Source organism: Taeniopygia guttata, chromosome 7 (assembly GCF_048771995.1).
Source record: "Taeniopygia guttata chromosome 7, bTaeGut7.mat, whole genome shotgun sequence".
NCBI classification, from domain to species: domain Eukaryota; kingdom Metazoa; phylum Chordata; class Aves; order Passeriformes; family Estrildidae; genus Taeniopygia; species Taeniopygia guttata.
In genome coordinates, this window is record NC_133032.1 from 23,505,977 (window position 1) to 23,515,164 (window position 9,188).

Genomic DNA, 9,188 nt, shown 5'->3' on the forward strand with positions numbered 1-9,188 from the left:
TGAGGCTATTTCAGTATGCATGCTGTGATGGTGGCACGGCGCTCCCTACTGCCTTGGTCAGTGATCAGGGTGAGGAACAGCCAGGGATGAGAGCCTGGCAGGACACGCTGCTGGTCAGGGACCTTCAGCTGCCCGAAGGCTGCTGTGTTCGTCTTGTTCGTTACAATTATCTCACTCCAATGATCTCCTTACCTTCTTTCTCAGTTGCAGTAAGGTTATTGTACCAAGCACAAGCATATTGGTTTTTCATGTGGCTCTGAAAAGAGAAGGAGAGCCCAGTTTTCCCCTCAGCTGGGTCTTCCCCACCAGCAGGACACTGCTGGTGCTTTTACTTCAGCCCAAGCCCTAAACCTTTTTCTACACTGGCTATACTTTGCCATGGTGTTGCTACATGGCATGCTCATAGTCTCAGTGATTATGCACCATAAATCACTATTTATGAACACCCAGAAGAGTGCACTTTATTTAAAGACAATCACATTAGTTTGGTCTTGGTCTGCAGACCAATGTGCGACTTTAGGAGCAGTGGGGCAGAAGGACGTAATCAGGAATATTTCCCTTTTGGGTACTCTTTAAGAGCAGCCAGGCAGCTATAAAGGGAAACTTACTCTTCATAAAATATTAGAGGTAAAAATTAGTATCTTGTCTGCATTTTGTGCCTCAGTTGCTCCCTCTCCTTTCACTGCCCATGAACTGTGCAGCTTATTCACCTGCAGCCACCAGGATTTTGTCAGTTAAGGCACCCTTCAGGAAAGTGTTAATTGCCACAAATCCAATGGTTCTGGCAGAAGCCTCACACAATCAGCTGAAATGCTGTCACCTGCATCCCAAGGCTGCCATAGTGCTGGTCTTGGTCCCAGTGTGCCATATGACCCTCTACAGCAACTCCAGCCTTGCCAGCAGCCAGGGGCACCAAAACCATGTGTTAAAACTTTAGCCCTCTGAAACACTTGTTCATTAGAAACTAAGCCCTTTTCCTCAGTGCTTCAACTCTCTGTATGCATGCAAACTCATTCAAATCCTAAATTCTTTTTCTGAATTAAATTGTCAGCCTCCCACTCAGGCAGATACATAAGCACTGACTGTGTAACATCAGCTTAGCTCTCTGTGTAACACATGAAAAAGCCTTTAAAATTGTATATTCTGCCCTGCAGCATTTATCTCATATTTTGATCCTGATTTCTCCCTGTTCAAACTCTTATTGGTCCCTTCAAGTGCATTGATGGTTTATGCGCTTCTAATTTAGGGTTCATTTGGGACTTGCCAGTTCTGTGATCATTCTGTATCAGTTTGTTCACTTACTAATGTATTCTCAAGCCACAGATTATGATGAATTTCTGAATCTGGTAAAGATAGCAACAAAATATTTTATTCACATTTCATAATATGAAGATGTAGCAGTTTATACTTCTGAAGGAGCTATTAATCACCATTTTAATTCTCTTTTTGAAACAAAACATTCTATTTAGAAGCAAAGGGAGGCTTCAGGGGTAATATTGAGGGTAGGATAAGGTAAGACACTTCAATTAATTAAAATTTTAAAAAATTATAATGGCTATAAAAATTTGTGTTGATACAATACTCCAGAATTAGTGGAGATTTGGTGCCTGCCACAGAGCAGTATGTTAAAACATGGTGATTAATAATAATGCATTATACTTTCAGTAAATTGTTTAATATATTGCATTAATGACATTTCTCAAGACCAGTTTAAGTTCCCAGCAAAACTTAAAGGCCGAGAAATAGCATCTTGGAAGCCAGGAGAGGAGGAGAACTCTCTCAGCCCCTGAGCCATGGCAGAGCCCTGGTCATGAGGCTGTGGTAGGCAGTGCTGCTGTCTGGGAGGTGCTGGGAACTGCCAATCTCCAGCTCTGGCAGATCCTGCTGGATTATAATAGATGTCAAACCTCCATCTACTTTGAGCAAGGAAAATATCCTATTTTTTCATGTGCAGTGTGAGTCATAATTAAAAGAAACATATGGGTCTTCAGCTGATGTACAACCACATAAGGATCATCAATGATATTTTTCCCCCATCCTTGTCCTTGCCCCATGGATCGATGTGCTTAACCAAAGGCATCAAAACTCAGCAATAAAAAGGCGCCATGATTCTATTGTGTGCTTCTCACTGCAGTGCTACCTTTTTCTTTCCTCAGAAAGAAAACGCAGACCGCCCTGCAATTAGCAGCAAAACCATGAATACTTTCTTCGTTAACCACAAATGGTTCTTTTCGCGACGAGCGGGCTCACATATGTTCTAAATATGTTCAGTTTCATTAGGCGGCGAAGCGCTGTGGATCTGCTATTTTATTCAGGAAGGCAAACAAGAGCTGCATATGTGCAACATAAGTTGAGGAGAATGGGAAAAACTCAAGGCACTTGCAGAGTGCCTGAGATGCTCGGACGTGATGATTTAATGTGGGATTGCACCCAGCTTGTTTCCGTCAGCCTTGTCACTAGCAGAGATCAGCGTGATCCAACCGGTGATGCTCTGACTGGTGATGATCCAACCAGTGATGCTCCTGCCCTTTGCCAGCTTAGAAGTCCTTCAGAAAAGTGGACCTAGGGGCTGCAGGTGGCCAGTGTGTGGGGATTTTTCTCTGCTGCCCAGCAACAGTCCCCCAGGCTGAGGGGCCAACAACTGCTCCCCAAAAACCCTCTCTGAATGACAGTTAACAAAGGCGGCTGCAGCGAGATGTGCCGCTGATTCCTGATGCATGCAGGGTGTGAGGGGTGAATTCATCCCAAGTCCAAGCCCCCACGCTGGGGGACAGCTGGACCTTAGCGTGCCACAGCAGTCTGCAAGCTGAGAGAGATGGCTGGGGGCTCCCCCAGTTTGTCTTCTATTGGAGAAAAATCTCTCAAATATTTTCATTTGTTGTCATTAGGGATTTTTTACTTATTGCTTTGTTTCTCTAGTTATCTGATCAAAATCTTCCAAGAATTGAAAATGTGGGTTTTTTCATAACTCAGAAGCACATTCACTTTTTTCCCCCAAGCCATTTTGGACACGGGAAGCAAAGCAGGAGGTTTTTCAGACCTCAGTGTCCCTTTTCAGTCTCTCCCTGGAAGGCATGATGGACCAGTTCTAATCCATGTAGCACATTTATACAGCGTAGCAAAGGAAGATTTGTGTAAATCACATTTTTAATGTAAACACATACAGTGTTAAAAATATTCACACCCTTGAGTGTTTCCCATCACGTGTGCGCTAATGAGGGGATTATGAAATATGTTTTTTGTGCTTTACACTTGGTCCTTCTGATCCACTCTCTCCCACCAGAAGGGACCCCGGGAAGGGTGGCCCTGCCTGCCAGCAGGGAAACACTGTGAGAAGTCGTAAGAATGTGCACTGTGTCCTTGAACCCTCACAAGAGCTGGAGCCACCACGTTACTGGCACAGTGTCATTGGACTTTGCATTCATCAAGGAGAGTTGTGTCCTATGGAATTGCGACCTGTTGGAGGCACCTGGAGGGACTGCAGAAGGTGATGCTGACTCGATGTCCACCCATGCCTGCAGCCTTGCAGTGCCCTAGCTTAAATTGCATGCACGGAGTGATATTCCTCAGAAATAAAGACAGCAAAATATAAACAAAGAAAAATAGCTCTCAGAGGGCCCCAGGAAAGGAGCTGTAAGAAATTAATCTGTTACTATTTGCTGATGGTGTAGAGATATGTTTTAAATGCCTGATTTGTGGCAGAGAAGCAGTTGTAAAGCACCAAATCAAATAAACAAGTGAGAGCTGCTGTTGTAGGAACAACCAGCAATCAATAAGTATCCCAATGTCTGCCGCAACTCTATTCATTTTTCTTTCCCTTAAACCCAGGAATTCTATTAATAATGTCTTAGACAGTGCATGGACTGCTCTGTAATCTTTGTGCAGTGCTGAGCAATTTTCACCTCGGCACACTCTGTGCCTGCTGCCAGGAACTCAGGAAGCATAGAGTTAAATAAGTTTGCCTTTTCCTCCATCCAAACAATTGGAATCAGCAGTTTGCATTATTTTAAAAATGAATGCTTGGAATCAGCAATTTTCTTTTCCCCTTTTTTTTTTTTTTTTTTAAGATCTTGAGGGTTTTTTTTATTTAAAGTGGAAAACTACATTAAGTGCAAGGCACTCAACAAAGAAACAGTCATAAAGCCTAAGTATTCTTAGAGTTATAAAATATGTCCGTGGTGGCAATTCTACTACCAACAATGAAGTTTTAAGCATTAATATGCCTTCATTGCAGTTTTAATGCCTTAATATTGACTCTATAGCTCTTTTGGGTAATTTTGCTTTCTCTGGTACTTGAAAGGTGATGATGTCAGCGTTCTTCATACTGATTCATATGCAGGTTGATGAAGCTGAGTTATTTATTGAGTTCCATTATATTTTCTATAAACATTAGTTCTCAATAAACAGAGACATTTAGCCGAGGGTTTATTTATTAAATAGGTACTGTACAGATGGTTTTGCCACACATGATGTGCTGCAGAGGATATTACTCAGGAATAATCAGCTGTGTTATAGCTTGGCTAAATTAATAAGATGATAATGATGAAATTGATGCTTTTGAGCTAGGCTTGGTAAATGGTTTTTGCATAAACAAACTGATAAATTTGAGAAGCAATTACTTGCTTGTCAAAGATAAAAACACAACAGGGCCCATTTATAGTTAGGTCCTATTTATTTTTAAAGATTGTACCAGATTTTATGTTTAATACACTGCAATTAAAAAATAATACTTAAATGAAGAATAATAAAAAACTAACTTTCTGAGCTCTCCTTCAAATCTGAAGATGCAGCATTGCTTGGTTAGACATCAAGTAAACTTTTTTCAAGGCTTTCACTACATCTAGAAAAAATATAATTGTTTTGTGAAAGATGCTGTCTGGAGTTGTGCAATGCAGACTCTGGCAGCGTTTTTGGTAGCAGTATTTGCTCTAAAATTAAGATGGATTTCAGCTAGAGAAACACAGTCTCCAATTCCCTGTTTAATGTGGATTTCTCTGCAGTGATCACGCAAGCAAACAAAACACGCATGTACTCCCCACACACCCACCTCCAGGTACTTGCCAATAAAATAATGAAATGGGTGTGGAGAGAGGCATGTGTGTACCTATATATGCACAACAAAAAAGACATCACTTGACTTGCCTGCTAGGAAGTGTGTGTGTTATGTGTTTTTGAACACCAGCCAGAGTAGCTTATTTCTGTTTATTTAGAAAAAACAAAGGAACAGGTGATGTGCAGCCCTTCAAGTGGCCCCACCAGAGGAGAGATCCTGAGCTTCTGACACTGTGTTCTCAGAGAGGTAGCAGCCTCTACAGTGACCGTGGTTGGTGGTTTCCTTCTGAGGTTTTGAAGGCACCTTATTACACACATTTTAGTTTTGTAATGTCTCTGAGAGACAGAGATGTTGTCACACAGCTTTTTGTCACCTCTGTGGTGGGGACAGGCAGCTCTTGTATACACCGGTGGGACAGTGATGCTCCTAAGAGCTTCCTTCACTTTCCCATGCACTGAAATGCTTAGGAAAAGGAAATACTCAGGCCTCCAGTTATTTATTTCTTTCCTTGAAAATCTCTGTGCACCCATGTCCTCTACATAAAAATGCTGCTGTGGGACTGTCCTAAGTGATTATACCTGAGAAGAGGAATCAGATGGCCAAACGCAGCAAGTTGCACAGGCACGTCCAAACTTAGGAGTTTTCACTACCCACTTTCTGACACAAAAGGCTTTTACTTGTAGTCCTAAAAGGACTTTTTCTTCAGTAATTTTATCTGTAAGGACCTAAAGCCACTAGCAATGAGTGGGAGGAATCCAGCCCTGCAGCAGCATGCACCAGCACAGGCAGGAGGTCCTGTTTGCCCAAGGGGACTTCCCACCTGGCAGTGGCATGGCACTGTTGGGAGGTTTTGCAAAGGGAGTTGGTGAATGAGGAGCCATTCCCCTTGCTATTTAAAATGTCACACAGATTTCTAACAATCCTTCCTTGCTTTCCAAAAAAAAAAAAAAAAAACAACCTTTATTTTTTTTTCTTTTTTTTTTGGTGCTGGATATTTGCTCCTGAAGTAGTAGCACAAGGTGTTCTATGACTTGATGCTAGCAAGTATTTCAAAAGTATTTCAAGTGTTTTTCTTGCAGCTATTCATAAAGGATTTAAGGTCTTATGCCGACCTAAAACTCTCAGGAGGGATGAGCAAGAGAATCATTCTCTCAGAATGTAGGAAACAATGGCTACATAAAGGAAAATTCATAGCATGTCACAACTTTAGCTATATCTGTAAATTAGCCCACTACTAGACACAGTTTTTGCTGTTAGTTCAGGTTGATTACCTGAATTGTAGGTATTCACTGTAACAAAGAGAAAGAAGTTCATTGGTTTAGCCTTAAAAAATCTGACATTAAGTTGTCTACTGTCTATGGGCTTTTCCCTGCTGTGTGGCTCTGGGTGCTGCCTTCCAGGGTTCTGGGAGCAGCACAGCTCCTGCTGCAAAACCCACCACCTTGGCTGTGCCCAGCTCCCACCACCCCAGAGGGAGATGAGCCCCTGGAATGCTGCAAGGGGTGTGTGGGTATACCCTGGGTGGAAGGAAGGGAGAAGCTGCTGCTTCCCAGTAAATGTTCCCATGTGTCTGGACCTAGAGCTGCCATGTTGTCCTTTTACAGACCCTTCAGGTTGTGCTTGTGGGAAACAGAGGAGTAGGTTTGCATTCACAAAAATATTATTTATATCATTATAACTATTTATAGGCTTTCGGAAATATTTTTGAAGTTTGCTTATTGCTCCACAGGGAGATTTGAAATTATATGACTTTGTGAAAATAAAAAAATATGGTGCAGATCAACCTGCTCAGCTGAGATGGGTTTGTAGGGGACAGGGACTTCCCTGTGCCGCTCCTCTAAGAATGAACTTAGCCCAGACATCAGTGTGAACTGACATGCCTGCTGCTGAACTGAACCATTTTTAGCAAGGAGGTGTTGAGCAGGGAAGGATGAAGACATTTCCATGTTGTGGTGCCACATTTACCCAGGCTCAGGGTCAGTGTGAAATGGAGCTGATGGATGACATGGGTTCACATAAAAGTAGGTCTTGGCAAAAGACTTGGGTGAGAACTTCCTTGGGAGAAAAGAGACTATATTCTTTTGGGTATTGCCAAGGTTCTTGAGGAGGGAAAAAATTAAAGAAGTCGATGTAACTTCAGTGCTTTCAAACAGAATTGCTTTTTATGTATTGCTGGAAATTTCATGTTAAAAAAGTTACGTGTTTGTTTGTTTGTTTGTTTTGGGTTGGGTTTGTTTTTTGGGTTTTTTTAATACCATCTTCAAAGAAAATATTTACTTCAAGTAAAATAGTGAAGATTTTCTGTCAGCGAAGATCTTCTCTTTCTGTACAGCTTTACAATACCCAAATATATTACTGGTCGACGAAAAGTGAGACAGAATTTTCCCAAAACACAGCTGAAGTTTTTTCCTGCTTTAGACAAGGTCAGTTCTCAACTTTGGTTTTGGTAGGAGAGTCGGCTCTGATCTGCTGCCGCCAAAAAATAAATGTACTCTGGCTAGAGAGAAAGCTGGAGGTGCAGCTGCCCGGGACGCGCGGGCCGAGGGCCGCTGGCCCCAGGGTGCGGTGTGTGGAGCCCGCAGAGCCCGTGCTTGGCCTCTGCCCGTGGGGCCACGGCGGCTGAGCTGCCTTTGCCGGCACGTTTGTCGCCGCGCACGGAGCAGCCGAGCGGCGCTCGCTGCGACTCTCGCGCCTGCCTTGAAACCCTGCCTACGGCGGCGCTTTAAAACAGAATCATTCATTATTAATTAGGTCACAATTTAAAAATCCTACGGATGCATTCGCGACACTAAATGAGCCGATCGCAAATAATGCGATTGTAATGAATTCCAAAGGAATAAATAATGGCTGAGCCATTAGCATAAAGTGCCAGCCGCAGCTCTGCGCTGCCCGCCTGCCCGCCTGGCAGCGCTTCCGAGCCCGCCCAGCCGGGCCAGGCGCGGGGATCCTGCCACAGGCTGCGGGGGTGGCCCTGCTGGGAGCCGGGGGTGCCGGTGCTGTCCCACCCCCGGCATGCTGAGGGGGGGCAGGATTCTTTGCTGACTCCCACTGGGGCTTGCAGTGCCATCGCCCCCAGGAAGGCCACCCCAGAGTCCCTTTGCAGGCACGAAATAAGATAATATGGAAGCATGCAGGAAGATATTTTTGCAATTTTTATTCTAATATATAATCAGAGCTTTTGTTCCATGTCTTGCGCGGGCAAATTAATTAGAAATTTATCTGACCAGGAGCTCAGTGCAGTGTACATTTAAAGCAGAGGACATCTCTGTGCATTTGTTTACTCTACATCATGGAACAATTATCTGCCCACTTAGGAAATTCAGCATTTGTTTCTATTTTAATAGAACTTCCTAAGCATACAAAAATATCAGACCACTTCTGATTGTAGCATGCTTATAAACCTCCAAGAGGAAAACACCACTTGCAACCTCCCTTCTCCCACCCAGAGCATTGCCCCAGGTGCTTCCAGGAGGCCACCAGGCATGCAGCAGCTCCAGCCTGCAGTGGGAAAGATCTACACAGTGCTGGCAGTGACAGCACAGCCACCTGGGCAAGAAGAGAGCTCAGAGAGCAGGAAAATAAGACAGGATGAGGCTGGAGGGAGAAGGATGCAGGGAAGTAAAACAGGGGTGGTGGGGTTCTGGGAAAGTGCTGTTTCCCCAAGCTGTGTGGCTGTGATGTGACAAAGTGACATGGTAAACACTGCACCAGTGGCTCTGGGGACTTTGGCCCAGGACAGACCCTTCCATCAGCCTCACCAGGCGCCCTGGCATATTAAATAAGAACAGGCAGAACAGGTAACAGCGTGGTGGTGGGACCAGTTTTGTCAGCGTCCCTTCCCTCCCAGCATCCAAGCAGACAGGCGCGTCAGGTGCTTATGCCCCTCTCATGTCTGCTGTTAAAAAACCCAGCCAGGGAATGTCATTAGAAACAGCCACACCATCTGCCTTTTCCTCCCCTCCCCTTTAAATAAGGAAACACCTTGTCAAACACATCCCACTAAATATCCCTAACACCCTCCCGCGCGCTTCGCGCTCAGCGGTTCATGGGATCGTGCACCATCTGGACCCTCGCACTCCTTCTCACTGGCAAGGCCCCGGCTCGGACCCACCGCGTGCCCATGGCCAGGGGAAGG

General features: G+C 44.3%; 1 long non-coding RNA gene across 1 annotated transcript in view; it reads left to right on the plus strand.

Moving 5' to 3' along the window:
* LOC140684582 (uncharacterized) overlaps positions 1-9,188 on the plus strand; it is a 100,001-nt gene that overhangs the window by 41,124 nt on the left and 49,689 nt on the right. The window lies entirely within an intron of this gene.